General features: G+C 35.9%; 1 protein-coding gene across 23 annotated transcripts in view; it reads left to right on the top strand.

The window, feature by feature from the left end:
- The window catches only part of SOX5 (SRY-box transcription factor 5), a 964,448-nt gene that overhangs the window by 122,323 nt on the left and 826,376 nt on the right, over nt 1-15,749 (top strand). For 2 of the 23 annotated variants that reach the window (XM_057303258.1, XM_044385164.3), the window contains exon 2: nt 9,760-9,916. The exons of the other annotated variants lie outside the window; for them this stretch is intronic. The gene's annotated coding sequence lies outside the window, so the exon portion shown is untranslated. The remainder of the gene's footprint in view (nt 1-9,759; nt 9,917-15,749) is intronic. 23 annotated transcript variants of the gene reach the window in all.

Raw genomic sequence — 15,749 nt, 5'->3', positions numbered from 1 at the left:
TCCAGGGGCATCTAATGCCAGTTGAGATTCTCTGCGTCAGAGCATGTGGAAAAACACCCCATCAATCATGTTAATGATCGATGAAGTTTCTATCTTGAGAAAACTTAGTTGGTGTTGATTTAGGAACATCATGTTTTTTTTCTATAAATTAATTGTAATACTCATGAATAATGAGTATTCATTCACAAAGTATGGAGAGATTAACATCCTGAAGAATATGTAGTCAGGAGGGCCACAGTCAAGGAGTGTTAACTCTAGATTCCAAACCACAGCCCTTTGATATTACTTCCTCTCATGACAAAATCTAACTGCTATTTTCACTGTACATTAATTTTGATATCATTTTGAAGTAATAGCATGTATGGCTCTGTAGTCTCTTAATGTAGATAGTCCTCACTCTCTCCCCTCTGTTTCCTTGCTTTGTTTCCCGTGTTAATCTGGTAACCAGCCACTTACTGTACTGATTATCTTGTAATTGAAACTGTAAAAGCCTATGGCAGGTGAACCTATGGCAGGCAGATGGTCTCCCCAGTACGTCAGTTGTCTCGGATGTGGGTTTTTTGTTTTTTTTTTTTTGATACTACAATGTGGTCTGGGAAAACACACACACACACACACACACACACACACACACACACACACACACACAATGAAGAAAAGAGCCCAGATCATACAATTTGAAATTTAACAGAATGTATTTGCTAACACTTTTAGAGTTGCCTTAAGACGAACATTCATTATGGAAGCATCTTTTGTGGAGCATGAAGTGAAAGAGCAGGAGGGGAAACTACAGTGTTGGGAAGAGTGTGGAGCTTGTTACAACAGATTTTCAGTAGCAGTGTTTGTGCCTTTGGTCTTTTGGTGGACTTACTCCTGGGGGGAAGGCAGAAATGCCCCCAAGCTGTTGGTTGCTTCTGCTTGTTCTCATAGCAGCCTGAGGGGAAAAGTGCTTGTTTAAACACGAATATATTCCATAAAAACCAACAATTATGGCAAGGTTTTTAAAAAAGAAAATTACATTAAAGATGAATGAGGGTATATTGAAATAATTATGTTTTAAGGTGCGTAACATTAAAAGATACTGAATAGAATATTGACTGTTTTGTGGAAATAGCAATAATGAGATTCCTGTCACCTAATCTTACAATAATTGGGTTATTACTATGCAAATGAAGGTATTACTTTAAAAAAGTAAGGAAGCAAGACAGATCCTTGAGGCAGTCCTTTATCTATTCTTAAAGCTGTGCTGTCAATTCTCCTTAGACTGAAGATCCTTTTCCAAACAATTTGGAGATGCTCATTTCACTATTTGCCCCTGAAATTCCACTATAATATTTTTCAGCTGCCACAGGTAGCAGATTGGTGGTTGGTGATTTTATTTTTTTTTTAGCTCTTTGTGGAACCCAAAGGAGTAATTAAACTGTATAATGATTGCCCACTGTCTTTTTTTTTTTTTTTTTTTTTTTTTAAGAAATGAAATGTTGTGAATTTTGCTGGCAAAGATACATGCTGGAGCCCTTATCTCCACTTTCCATACAGCCCTATCATTATTGTGTAGTGTCAGGTCGTACACACACATCTCAAAAGCCACCAGGTCATTTTGGGCTAGCAGACCTCCTAGGACACCTCTGTGGCTGAGGAAGCAATTCTGTTAGTCCTCAGTCATACTCAAATCAATCGTCCATACATTGCTATCACCATCATGTCCGTTTAAGCTCCTCTGGCACCCATCGAATGAATAGAAATATTTGCGACAATTGCCATTTTAGTTCATGACCCAGGTAAATAGCTTTGTGTTCAGCAGGGAATAGTATTTCAAACTTTTGATTGCTGAGGCTTTGGATAAAAGGTGATTATACTTCCTGGGAATGTTGTATGATTTTTACACGCCACTTGCTATATGAAATGTTCTCTGTATAAGGAAAAATACAAAGTTCCACTTTAAAAGTTCCCTAGTATTTTTTACATAGAGAAAGCATCAAACAAAAGTCTTGGATTCAGCCTCATTGAAATCTCACAATAGACTTTTTATATTTTAATACTCTTTGGTAGCATATACTGGATTCATCAGAGGAAGGAGATTTGAGGAAATCATGAAAGACAAATTTCATTTACCAGGTACTTTTGGTTCCAAGGATTAGGAGGTCAAGAAACTATAAGTCTTATCAGTTTATTTCAGAATCAGTTGGGACTTGAGAGTCTCTATAAATGTCATCAACACTGCTCTTTACCTTGTATCCTTTCATAGTTCTTAAGGAAGAACTAGGCTCAGAGTGGCTACTGCACATTATATTCATGCCATTCTCTGTTCAGTAGAGAAATCCTAGAATAGAGTTCTATTTATATGAGTACAGATTTGTTGTTTTATAGTTATTAGGCATGATTTATCAAATATAGATAACATTTTCAAACAATTTGCTATCCTAAAAATATTAATTCTAAATCCTTTAATTTCCATAATCCAATTAATTTGGTTAGCCTCAATAAATTGATATAGGAAAGTAGTTTTTATTAGATCTTTGTGGAAAGGATATTTGGGAAGAATGCAGAAGTCTAGCACGTCATTTGGGTTATAATAAATTATGCTACTGTTATAAATAACCCTCAAATCTCATTTATAAACCTTGTTGTGAGTTTAGGTGATTCTGAATATGAACTATCTACCATATGCTGGCTTTGTTTTCCAGACTTCAGTTTTAATACACCTCCACATAGATCTGTTTCCATGCATTCCCAGGGTAAGGAAGAGAGGATTTAGATAGCTGAGCACTGGCAATTAAATGTTTTATTCCAAAAGTGACAAACATCATGTCTCATATTTCTTTGCTAGAACTAATCATATGATCCTTCCTAATTTCATTGGGATGGGAAGAGGAGAGCCAGATATGGGGAATATTGGGAATATTGCTCATATCCAGTATTGACTTGTTTCTTGAGAATAACTTTACAATATGAAACGTTACTCAGGATGTGTATGGGAAATTATGGCAAGGAGTGCAATGAATAATTTTTATTAAAAACTAAGCATTTTCTTCCTATTCCTTGATGCACCCATTTGTCTAGACTTCCTTGGATGATGCTATTCTTAGGTTTTATGGAACAGGTTTTACCTTGACTAAGGTCACTGTGCAGTCACCCTTTACAGATAGAATTATATTGAGCTTTTAAATTGTAGTTGTAACCAACTTGCAATAATGATAAACATCGCAGAAGATTGCCTTTGTCCAGTTTTGATGAGGGTTGGTGATATTACATGCAGCTAACAGTTTCTCAGGTTGGAAAAGGGGTTATTTGATTTGCAAGAGAAGGAAACATTAGAATCAGTACATTCTTCAATTCATTCTGATAGGATCTGCAAAGAAAAGAGAGCATGATTTTAGTATAACGAATGCCCCATTATCTTCTTAAACAAAGCAGAATGTTTGGAGCTGATAGGTGTTTAGCAGCAGTAATAAAAGTGTGTATCTTATTTAACTTTTTTGGGTAGCATGGGAACAAGGGTGTGTTCAACCTTGAGGAGTGAATATTTTACCACTTAGAGCAGCTTCCTGTCATCCTCAGGAAGCTACCAAGTAATTTCTCTTAAATATCATCACAACTCATAATTTAAGCATAGTTGATGAGTGTGATCTATTGCAGTTCCTAGTCTTTTTGAAGCCTCAAGTTGTCTCACCTTTGTCTAATGGAAACCTCTTCAGGTTGGCTCCTGAGTACTTTTGACATAGCTGTAGTCATCTTTGATAGTGTCCTTGGCATGTCAAGATGTTCTAGGCACATTTTGTACATACTCTGCCATCATCCACTTCTTCGTCTACTTCTTGTTTTCTAAACACTAAGTATGTTCATTGCTACTGGCTTGGTTATTATTTATAGGCCTAAATAGACAGTGCTATTTTATGTGCTGAGAATTTTCACTTCTAGTACTCAAGTATTAATTTTGGGCTATCAAATTTTATGTCAAAACAAAAGCATCTAAATTGGTCCTAATATATGTGATGTCTGTCAGAAGTTCTAGTATTTTTAAAGAACCACATTTCAGCCATGGAAAAATATCATCTTCTAGCTATGAATTATAATGTGTACATTTAATATGTTTCTGAAATTAGTATCTCTTTGGCTTAATCCTGTGGGCAAAGTCTTCTTTCACAGTTTATATTCATTTTTGGCTGTTTTTTGGCTAATGGTGATATAATCTGCTACAAGTTACTGTCTTTATAGGCTCTTACGCATAGAGTTCTACTTCTGTTTTTTAGCATGACTGCTTCATCTTGATCATCATTTACCAATTTTTTTGCTGCAGTAAATGTAATTTCCTCAGAAGTTGTCATATACATTATATTATTTATATATTTCTACAGTTAAACATTCAAAAATTATTTTTAAAAAAGAGTAAAACACATTAGCATAATTTCATCATTTTGCTGCATAGTTGGTTTAAATGGTTAATTGCACTCCTAGAGACTGACCACAAAGCATTGTCTGGCAAAAACAAACAAACAAACAAACATAGAAAGTTACAGAGTCTCTATAACAGCCACTTGTTCAGAAAATCCTTTTAAGACAGAGCCTCATCTATAAGGATATCTTTTCATTAATATGACCAGGGAATAAGATGCCCGTGCTTAGCAGCTGTGTAGGAGGAAAGAGGAAGGGTAGAGTGGTAGAGTCTAAAGTTTTTGTGGTTTTTAGAGCCTTGGTTTTATATAATTTTGGGGTGCCCTTGTTTGACAAGACTGTCTGGATCAATCTGGGTGACTCTGACAACTCACTACTCCATCTTTTCAGAAGATGGTATTCTTCTCATCTGACATGAATCACTTGGACAAATGCTTTCTGATGCATAGAGATCCTCCATTTCACTTTTTTACCTGTCCTGATTCCCACTTTCTGGTCTTCTGGAGGCTCTAGGAATAACCAGAGGGCCATGAGATTAGATGTGTTATTGGATCATAGTCATTTGCAAATGATACACAAGGGTACTGGCTCATTAGAGTATTTTTAGAAGAAATTGGGGTAGTGTTTGAAAAAAAATCTAACCAGATTTAACAATGAAGAAAAATAATATTTCACATAGCCCGACATTAGAGGTAGGGCAGATTGTTGGGTTGAGTTTGTCCAGTGCTTTCAGCATCTTCTCTCTGCAGTTCCCTTAGCTCTGCCATCCTCTGTATGTCAGCTTTATTCTTTTTGTTTTTTTTATTTGAGTATAGTTGACACACAATGTTATATTAGTTTCAGGTGTTCAACGTAGTGATTCAATTAGTTTATACTATGCTTACCCCAAGTGTAGCTACCACGTGTAACCATACCGCACTATTACAATAACATCAACTATATTCCCTGTGCTGTCCCTTTTATTCCTGTGACTTACTCATTCCATAACTGGAAGCCTGTATCTCCCACTCCCGTTCACCCATTTTCCCCATCCCCCAAACCCCCTTCCCTCTGTCCATCATCAGTTTGTTCTCTGTATTTATAGGTCTGATTCTGCTTTCTGTGTTTGTTCATTTATTCATTCGTTTGTTTGTTTTAGATTCCACATATGACTGAAATCATATGGTATTTGTCTTTCTGTGTCTGACTTATTTCACTTAGCATAATACCCTCTAGGTCCATCCGTGCTGTCACAAATGGCAAGATCTCATCTTTTATGGATGAATAATATTCTATCAAACACACACACACACACACATTCTCCACGTCTCTTTATCCATTTATCTATCAATGGACACTTAGGTTGCTTCCATATATTGGCTATCGTAATTCATGCTACAATAAGCCTAGGGGTGCATGTACCTTTTGGAATTAGTGTTTTCATTTCCTTTGGGTAAATACCCAGTAATGGAATTACTAGGTTGTATGGTATTTCTATTTTTAATTTTTAAGTTTTCCATAGTGGCTGCACCAATTTACATTCCCATAAACAGTGCACGAGAGTTCCTTTTTCTCCACATCCTTTCTAACACTTGTTATTTCTCCTCTTTTTGATTTTAGCCATTCTGCCAGGTGTAAGGTGATATCTCATTGTGGTTTTGATTTACATTAGGATGTTCCATGCTCATGGAATGGAAGAATTAATATTGTTTAATTTCCATATTACCCAAGCAATCTACAGATTCAATGCAATCTCTATCGAAATACCAATAGAATTTTTCACAGAATTAGATCAAATAATCCTAAAATTTGTATGGAACCATAGAAGTTCTTCAATAGCCAAAGTGAGCTTGAGAAAGAAGAACAAAGCTGGAGGCATCACGATCCCAAATTTCAATATATACTACAAAGCTGTAATAATCATAACAGTATGCTACTGGTGCAAAAATAGACACATAGATCAATGGAACAGAATAGAGAGCTCAGAAATAAACCAATGTGGGGCGCCTGGGTGGTGTAGTTGGCTGAGCATCCATCTCTTGGTTTAGGCTCAGGTCTGATCTCAGGGTTGTGGGGTTGAGCCCGTGTCAGGCTCTACTCTCAGTGCAGTCTGCTTGTGTTTCTCTCTGCCTCTCCCCCTCACACTCTCTCTCTCTCAAATAAATGAAATAAGTCTTTTAAAAAAGGGAAATGAACCCACACTTAATATGGCCAATTAATCTACAACAAAGGAGGCAAGAATATACAATGGGGAAAAGACAATCTCGTCAATAAGTCATGTGGGAAAACTGGACAGCTACATACAAAATAATGTAACAGGACCACTTTCTTACACCATACACAAAAATAAACTCAAAATGGATTACAGACCTAAATGTGAGACCTGAAACCATAAAACAATAGAAGAGAACGTAATTTCTTTGACATTTTCTAGATGTGTCTCCTAAGGCAAGGGAAACAAAAGGAAAAATTAACTATTAAGACCTCACCAAAATAAAAAGCTTTTGCACAGAAAAGGAAACTATCAACAAAATGAAAAGGCAACCTACTGAAAGGGATAGTTTCCTGGCATCAACGAATCACTGGCAAGGAGGATGGAATTACCATGGTTGCTTTAAATTTAATACTGCAGAGGTTGGGTCAACCCCTCAAACTGCACGGCTCTTAATGCTGAGGAAGGGATATTGAGGAGAAAAGTTCACTATTACATTATGCCTTAGGGTGTATTTGTGTATTTATGATAATTTCTTTGGCTGTAGAATGTGAGTAAAATAATGAACAATTATAGTTGGAATAAGAAAAAGGGAAGGAAAAAGCCAATATGATGTACTGTATCCAAAGATACGTGTGTGTGTGTGTGCGCGCGCGCGCGCGTGTGTGTGTGTGTGTGTGTGTGTGTGTTTTGAGAAAGAGAAAAAGAGGGAGCAGGGAAGGGCAGAGGGAGAGGGAGAGAGAGAATCTTAAGCAGGTTCTATGCCCAGTGTGGAGCCTAATGTGGGGCTGGGTAACGTGACCCTGAGATCATCACCTGAGCTGGAATCAAGAGTTGGATGCTTAGCTGACTGAGCCACCCAGGTGCCCCAAAGATGTGTGATTTGATTATAAAAGTCTTTCAAAATATCCCTCTGACTTTTATTATTTTTTAAAATTTCACTAAGAATTACGTGAGCAACATTGTGTCATCCCATTGTACCTCTAGATGAGCTCAGTGAGAACCAGCTCCTGTGAAATACGGTTAAACTGGCCTTTCAGAGCCGCCATCTGCATGGAGTTCTTATTCTTGTTGTTCCTCATTGGCATCTCCTTGAAAACCCTCTCTTACAGGTCCAAGAGTGTCCTGGGCTTTTGTACCACCATTCATATTTTTTGAGATGAATGCCTGGAATGTTGTCTCCTCTTCCCTCCAACTTTCCAGATCTTTCCTGTTCCTCAAAACCCAGCTGAAATGTTTAGTAAGCCTTTTGGTAACCAGCCTAGCCCAAGGATCTTTTCTCTCTCTTCCCTCTGAAGACTTAAGTATTATTTTGTCTTTAATTCATTTGTTGGTCAAATTATCTGCTGCTTTTTGAGACTTGTCTTCTATGTCTTTGAGCTATTAGTAACATCTTCTATTATTGATTATGACTTTCTTGAAAATAGAAACCCTTGAAATCTTAATGAGTCCCATGAAAATTGTTTTAAATAATCTCTCATTCTGGACATAAAAATAACTCACATTTACTAAGCGTTTGCTGTATGCCCAAGAGTGACAAATGCTTTATGGATGTTAGCTCAGTTTTTCCTCACATACAGATACAAAAACTCCATGTAGTGGGTTAGACAAAAACCTAGCTCAAACTAGTTGAAATAAGAAAGGGAATATAGTGGTAGCCTGATAGAAGATAACCTTGAAGTTCCTGGTATATGTCCAGGCATCCATCTCTCACTCTGTTTTCCCATCTCTTACCTTTACTTTTCTCTTAGTTGACTCTTTTAGGTTTCAAAGATCCTCAGTAACCTCAGTCATGGTTGTGGGGGTTATTCTAGCAATTGTTGTGGTGATGGGGATCCCCACATGGCTTCCCAGAACTGGTCAATGATTACTGAGGCCTGAACAGTCATCCCTAAAGTGCAGCTAGAGGAAGTGTGGGTCAAACTCACTTGAACCATGAAGTCTGAGAATAGAGGCAGCATGGTTTTTCAGTGAGATGCTGAATAGACAATTTTTCTGGTAAGTATTATTTCTAATTTACAGATTAAACCTGGGCTTAGAGATTGAGTAACTTGCCTAAGATCACCCAGATTGGAAGACTCTATCCAGCATAAACTCCAGAGTTTATGATAAACACTTTGCTATATTGTAGTATTTTTATTAAACTATGTTTGAGTATCAGTGCTCAAAATAAAAATAGCATCTATTGCACAGACCTTATTTTATGTATCTTTAGCAGCCATCCTCTTTAGATACTCAGTTGTATCCTACTTACTACTTACTGTACTTACTTCCTTGTATAATCTCATTTTTTTTTTTTTACCAAATCAGGAACTGAACCATTATCTGAAATTATTGCATACTGGTTGAGTGACTGGATTTGCTTTCCTAAGGCTGTGTTTCAGTCACCATGTTTCCTTACTCAGATCTTCGTATACGAATACATTACTTGAATACCTTACTCGAATATGTTCATGACTCTTTGTGGGCTCCAAAGATAGTACACATGACAAAGAAATCTCAAATATTGTCCAGGTGGGTTGGCTGCTGAACTCTCCCTCCATTGCCCGTGGAGGTGACTGGATATAAAGTAGAGATTCATGAGTATGTTGCAAGGGCTAGTCCAAGATCTGTCAGTGGAAAGACACTTAAGGAGAATAAACCAGGATTGACTGAACTGTGGATGTGGAAGCCCTGATTCTTAGAGCTCCTTAGATGAAAGTGTATGGGTCCTGTTATCTCTGGCTCCTTCCAAAATCTAAGGCCTGCCCTGCTCTTGCTTGGGCCTGCCAGCAGGCCTTGTTCTTCAGGTTCTTCCTGCCCAGTCAGTACTTAGGAGAGACCACCTACTGATTCACTGCAACTCCAGGTCTTCCTGTTCTTCTGACCCCCAAATTTCAGATGTCTAAAATGAGTTTTCTATAATTTTTGACATTATTATACTTCTATACTGCTATTTAATTTTATATATATTAACACACAAATGTATGTTTTAGTTGTAACAACCCCTTTCCTGACATTCTGGAATGTATTCCTTGTTTTACTTCTTTCTCTGCTAATGACTGTTCCAACTTTGAAGTAGTTAGATCACAGCTTTTTTATTAATAAGTTTTAATGACTTTGTTTTCTCCACATCATCTAACAAAGTACATTACAGGTATTGCTCAACAATATATTTATTTAATTTCACTTAGTGCTCAGAGATGGGATGAACTGTCTGTGACATTAATATGAGGACCAGGAATTTCATCTTATTCATAGAGGTGGCCTGAAGACTGTTTTACTCTGCACTTTCAGCTTGGGCTAAGAGCTGTAGGGTGAACAGAGTGTACCAGCCTAATCCACAGATTGGTATGTAGTTCTTATCATCTTTATCCATTCAGTCGTTACTGTATCAGCTGAGGGGTTAATTTAGGATTGCTTTTTGTTTATTGAATGTAGAATTTGGTGTATTATGAGGATTTTTGCTTCTCATCAGGAATAATGGCTTTATGTTATAAAAAGCATTAAAATAGTATACGCTATCTTATCCAAACGTGGTCAGTTATTTTATAGTTACATTTGATCCATGATGGTACTATGGCTGGAAGGGGAGACAAGTCTTCTTATGTAGAAATGTTGCCTATTAACAATGAAAAATGCATTTATAGTTTGCCCTCCTATTAACAGTTATATGGCTTATATTGAAGGTATTTGATCTGTTCAATTACTGATTTTTCACTGGTAAAATATAACTTCATCTTCAGTCCATGCACATCAGCATAGGAGTACATCTATTTTACTTTTTAATGTTAAAAACCACAAAGGCTTTTCTAAATTAGCAGGGGCATTTACACAGTAAACTAGTGAAAAATGTTATGAGCTTTCATCAGCTGTTTTGGTTTTAGCTGCCACTTTGGGGCTTTTACACTTCTTTCTCTTTCCCACCCCATCTCCAGGAGGCAAACAAAGAAATATAATTTGCATCAGCTATAGAAATGCCTCTGAGATCACTGCTCTAAGTGTGCTGGGGATTTGGAGTAGAAATCCTGAAAAAGAGAAAAAGGCAAGGGTAAAAGCTCTGTTGACAAGGGAGTTTCATAGGCATGCAGTGAGAGCACAACATTGGACGTGTGAATACAAATTTTGTAAGCTTCCTCTTGTGAAAAAAGTCTAGGAGTATGGTAGTTCTGTCTGGTTAAAGAGTTGGATACAGTGACAGCTAGATAGCTTAGTTTTTCTTTCTGTTGTAGATACTTCCCTGTTGGAGTATTTAGCACCTTTACTCCTTCTTGTCCTTCTCATCACATATGCCACCACTGGTTGAGAGGAAGGTAGGTGGCTCTCTCTGCACATGATGCCAAACAGTTCTCCATCATTTGGCCAATCCACTGGGCTGGAATGGAAGGGTATTTGAATTTTCACTTTGATGCGGAGCATTAGCACATTCACTCTCTGCTGGCATCAGGTCAGGGAAACCACATAAGCTTGTGAACCAGTTTTTCCCTGGAGCAAATATAATACACGTATTTGGCTAGGAGGTCATCTGTTAAAGGTTGACTTTATTTTTTCAAGAGGATCAGGTATTTGTTCAAATTTAGAAAGCATCCAAGTAGAGGCAATGTAGACATTTAATCAAAGCAAAATCTATTCTAAAAAAATAAGAAGATCTCATTATAGATTCACAGTCTGTGTATTTGTGTGCTCAAGGATAATAATAATACTGGGATACATTTCAGAGAAAAGAGATGAGTAAAAATAAGAAAAAAATTAATGGATTTGAGCCCAAGTAAATGAAACTCTATTATTTAATTATAGTATCTGACTGTGAATATAAATGGGAGATGTAGAGCGAGAATTTTTTCTACAGTTTGGATCATAGAAGATTTTATGACTAAAAGGGGAAGTCTGAAACTCAGAGCTACAAGCTAGAGTTTTGATCCTTCATAAAATGAATCAGGGAGTATGAAAAAATATTTTGGGATTGAGGACAGTCCCTTTTGCAAGCACTCAAGTGTTTTTACATCTAAAGTGAGTAAAAACTGTATAATGTGAAAACTACGCTAGCGTCCTTCAAATTTGCCACTTTGGAGAAGCCTGAATAGCTGGGATAAAACTTACTGATACACAATAGAGAAAGACATGCTAACCATTACAGTTTCATGTTTGGAACCTCTTGTGGGCCAGTGTCTGCAATAATATCAATGGTTGGGCCATTTATTTGTTACCAATTGGTGTTTTACCAATTGGACACAGGTAAGTTTTAACTCCAGTGTCCTGGTTAAATTCCAGTGTAGATGAGTGATGATATTCTATCTGCCATGTTCTTATTTTGCCTTTCTTAAGGAAATGAAGCATAACTGCATTCCCAAGCAGACTTTTGATATACTTTAGATAAAAATTCAGTATTTTTATCTAGTATCTTCATTTTGTAGTTCCATATTATTAGACGTCAGTTTTAGGTTTAGCTCTATCACTGACTCACTTGTGACCTTGGCAGGTAATCTTCATCTCTCTGAAATCTATTTTCTATAAAATAGAACAACAGTCTAGGTCGTTGTTAAGCCTACTAACAATTTTCACAGCCTCTGAATTGTTGATGGTTCACATCCTTGATAATACAATAAGGGGAAAATTTTGTCCAGACTTCAAAAATTCTTCAGAAAATTTCAGAAATTACCTTTAAAGTTTTCTGTCCAAGAGTATATATCAAATGCCAGAAATCTTGGTGTTTCAAATTAGAGTCAGTTTCTCCTCTACCCCCCCACCCTCAACAAATCCCAATCCATTTCTCAGTTATCTTTCTAGTGGAGGTAGAATGCATGTATAGTTTCCCTTCCACTTGGAGGGAAACAAGAGAGCTTGGGGAGAAAACAAAAAAGTATCTCATATAGCTATATTTATTCTGATGTTCAGATTTTTGATTTAGCAATCTCACATTTTTGCAGACATATTCAGGAGGGCACAATTTATGATGTACTTAACTCAAAGTGGTAAAATGATGACACCATCAGACTATGATGAGTTATGTATATATAATGTCATTCCTAAAGCAACCACTAAAAAAGCTATACAAAGAGACACTAAAAAATACTGCATGTAAATCAACAATAAAAATTGTTGAAGCAAGAAAGGAAAGAGAAATGAAAATAGAGGAAAGTATAAAACAAAAATGAAATTGCAGACTTCAGTCCTAACATATCAATAATTACATTAAATATAAATGGACTAAATATAACAATTAAAAGATGGTCTGAGTGTATTAAAAATAGGACCTAACTATATGATGTTTATAAGAAATTCTCTTCAAATATAATGATATAGGCAGGTCGAACGTAAAAGGATAGATAAAGATGTATGATGAAAACATAAATTAAAAAAGGCAGGAGTTGCTATATTAATATCAGGTACAGTAGACTTGAGAGCAAAAGAAAAAAAAATTACCAGTGATAGAGGGGGCTATTATATAATGACTAAAGAGTTATTCCATCAAAAAGACATAGCAATCCTAAACATATATGCACTAAATTACTGGATTGCAAAATACATGAAGCAAAATTGACAGGTTTGAAAAGAGAAATAGACAAATTCACCACAACTTACATAATATTAAATAGATAATTTGAATATCCCTATAATTAATAAGGACATCGAACATAAAATTTTTAAGCTTCCAAAAAGGAAAATCTGGTCCCATATGTGTTCACTAGTGAGTGCTAACAGACACTTAGAGAAGTAACACCAATTCTACACAATCCCTTCCAGAAAACCATTTATTTTATGGTAGTATTATCCAGATACCAAAACCCAACAAAGACAGAAAAAGAAAGAAAGAAAGAAAGAAAGAAAGAAAGAAAGAAAGAAAGAAAGAAAGAAAAGAAAACCAGACACAAATATCCCTCATGAACACAGACACAAAAGTCCTTAACAAAACATTAGCAAATAGAATTCATATAAAATGACATAAATCCCATAATCAATGGGTTTTATTCCAGGGATGCAAGCTGGTTCCGTACTTGAAAAACTATTAGTGCGATTCACCAGGTAACAGGCTAAAGAAGAAATGCCACATGATTCTATCAATTCAGACAGAAAGAGCTTTTGACAAAATTTAACAACCATTCATAATAAAAACTCTCAGATAAATAGGAACAGGGAACTTCCTCAATTTGATATAGAACATCTATTAAAAAATGCATAACAGGGGCACCTGAGTAGCTCAGTGGGTGATCCCGGCGTTCTGGGATCCATTCCCGCATCAGGCTCCTCTGCTGGGAGCCTGCTTCTTCCTCTCCCACTCCCCCTGCTTGTGTTCCCTCTCTCACTGGCTGTCTCTGTCAAATAAATAAATAAAATCTTAAAAAAAAAATGCATAATAGTCTACAACTAACATTACCTTTAATGATGAAAGACTGAATTCTTTCCCCTTAAATCAGAAAGTAGGTCAAGAATGTGTGTACTCACCACTCTTACTTAATATAGTGCTAGAATTTTTTGCCAGTGGGGGGAGGGGAAGGAAATTAAAAGCATAGAGATCAGAAAGGAAGAAATAAAACTGTCCCTATTTTCAAGTGACATTTTTTTAATGTAGAAAATCCCAAGGAACTTAAAAAACACACTTGTCAATCTAGTGAGTTCATCAAAGTAGTGGGTTATAAGATAAACATACAAAAATCAATTATATTCTTTTATAATAGCAATGAACACCTAGACACCAACATTAAAAATACAATCCATTTACAGTTACTCAAAAAATTAAATACTTAGGCATAAATCTAACAAAACATGTACAAGACTTTTATGCTGAAATCCAGGAATATCTAAAAATACATATACCATGTTCATGGACTAGAAGACTCACCAATAAAAGATATCAATTCCCCCAAACTGACATACAGATTCAACATCATTCCTGTCAAATTTTCAGCAAGATTTTTTTGTACATGTAAACAAAATTATCCAAAAATTTATATGAAGAGGCAAAGGAGTTAGAATAGTTATAATGAATTTGAATTAGAAAAATAAAGTGACAGAGATTAACCCACCCAATTTCTAGATTTACTATGTAGCTATAGTAATCAAGACTCTGTGATCTTGGTGGAGGGATAGGCACATGTATTAATGGAACAGAAGGGACAAATCCAGAAATTGACTAACACAAACATATTTAATTGACTTTACAAAGGTGAAAAATCAATTCAATGGAAATACAGCCTTTTCAACAAATGGTGTTAAGCCAATTGGACATTCATAGGTAAAAAAACAAAAACAAAAACAAAAAAACCCCCACAAACCTCATAAAACAACAATAAAGAAAAAAACACACAAAAAAGCCCATTGACCTAAGTCTGACAGCTTATATAAAAATTAACTCAATATATGTCATGAACTTAAATTTAAGTCTTAAATTATAAAATTTTTAGGGAAAAAAATGGAAGTTTTTAGGATCTAGGGCTAGGCAATGCATTTTTGGACTTTCTGTCACAAGAACAATCCATAAAAGGAAAGATTGATAAATTGGATTTTATCAAACTTCAGAACTTTTGCTCTGTGAAAGACCCTTTTATGAGGATGAAAAGACAAGCTACAGACTGGAAGAAAATATTTGCAAACCATGTATCTGACAAACGAATAGTACTAGGAATATAATCTTTAAATCTACAGTTAAAAAAATCTAATTAGAAAATGAACAAAAGACATGAAGAAACATTTTATGGGAGAAGATATATACAGATAGCAAATAAGCACATGAGAGATGTTCAGCATCACTAATCATCACTAATCATTAGAGAAAAGCAGAATGGCTAAAATAAAAACTAATGACAACACCAAATGCTGGCAAGGATGCACAGAAACTGGCTCACTCATGTATTGCTGATGGGGATATAAAATGGCACAACCATTCTGCAAAATAGTTTGGCAGGTTTTTAAAGAAAATTTAAGATACAACTCCAGTACAACCCAGCAATTGCTCTCCTGGGCATTTATCCCAGAGAAAGGAAAACTTTTGTTCACATAAAAACCTGTATGCATATGCTTACAGAAGCTTTGTTTATAATAACTTCAAACTGGAAGCAACACAGTGTCTTTCAATGAGTGAATGGTTAAATGATCCATATCATAGAACACAGTCCTCAGCAGTAAAAATGAGAGAACTATTGATACTCCAACATGGATAAATCTCCAAAGAATTATGTTGACTGTA

This window comes from Ursus arctos, unplaced genomic scaffold (assembly GCF_023065955.2).
Source record: "Ursus arctos isolate Adak ecotype North America unplaced genomic scaffold, UrsArc2.0 scaffold_26, whole genome shotgun sequence".
Lineage (NCBI taxonomy): Eukaryota > Metazoa > Chordata > Mammalia > Carnivora > Ursidae > Ursus > Ursus arctos.
Note: the sequence above shows the minus strand (reverse complement) of the source record. Positions and strands in the feature narration are given on the sequence as shown.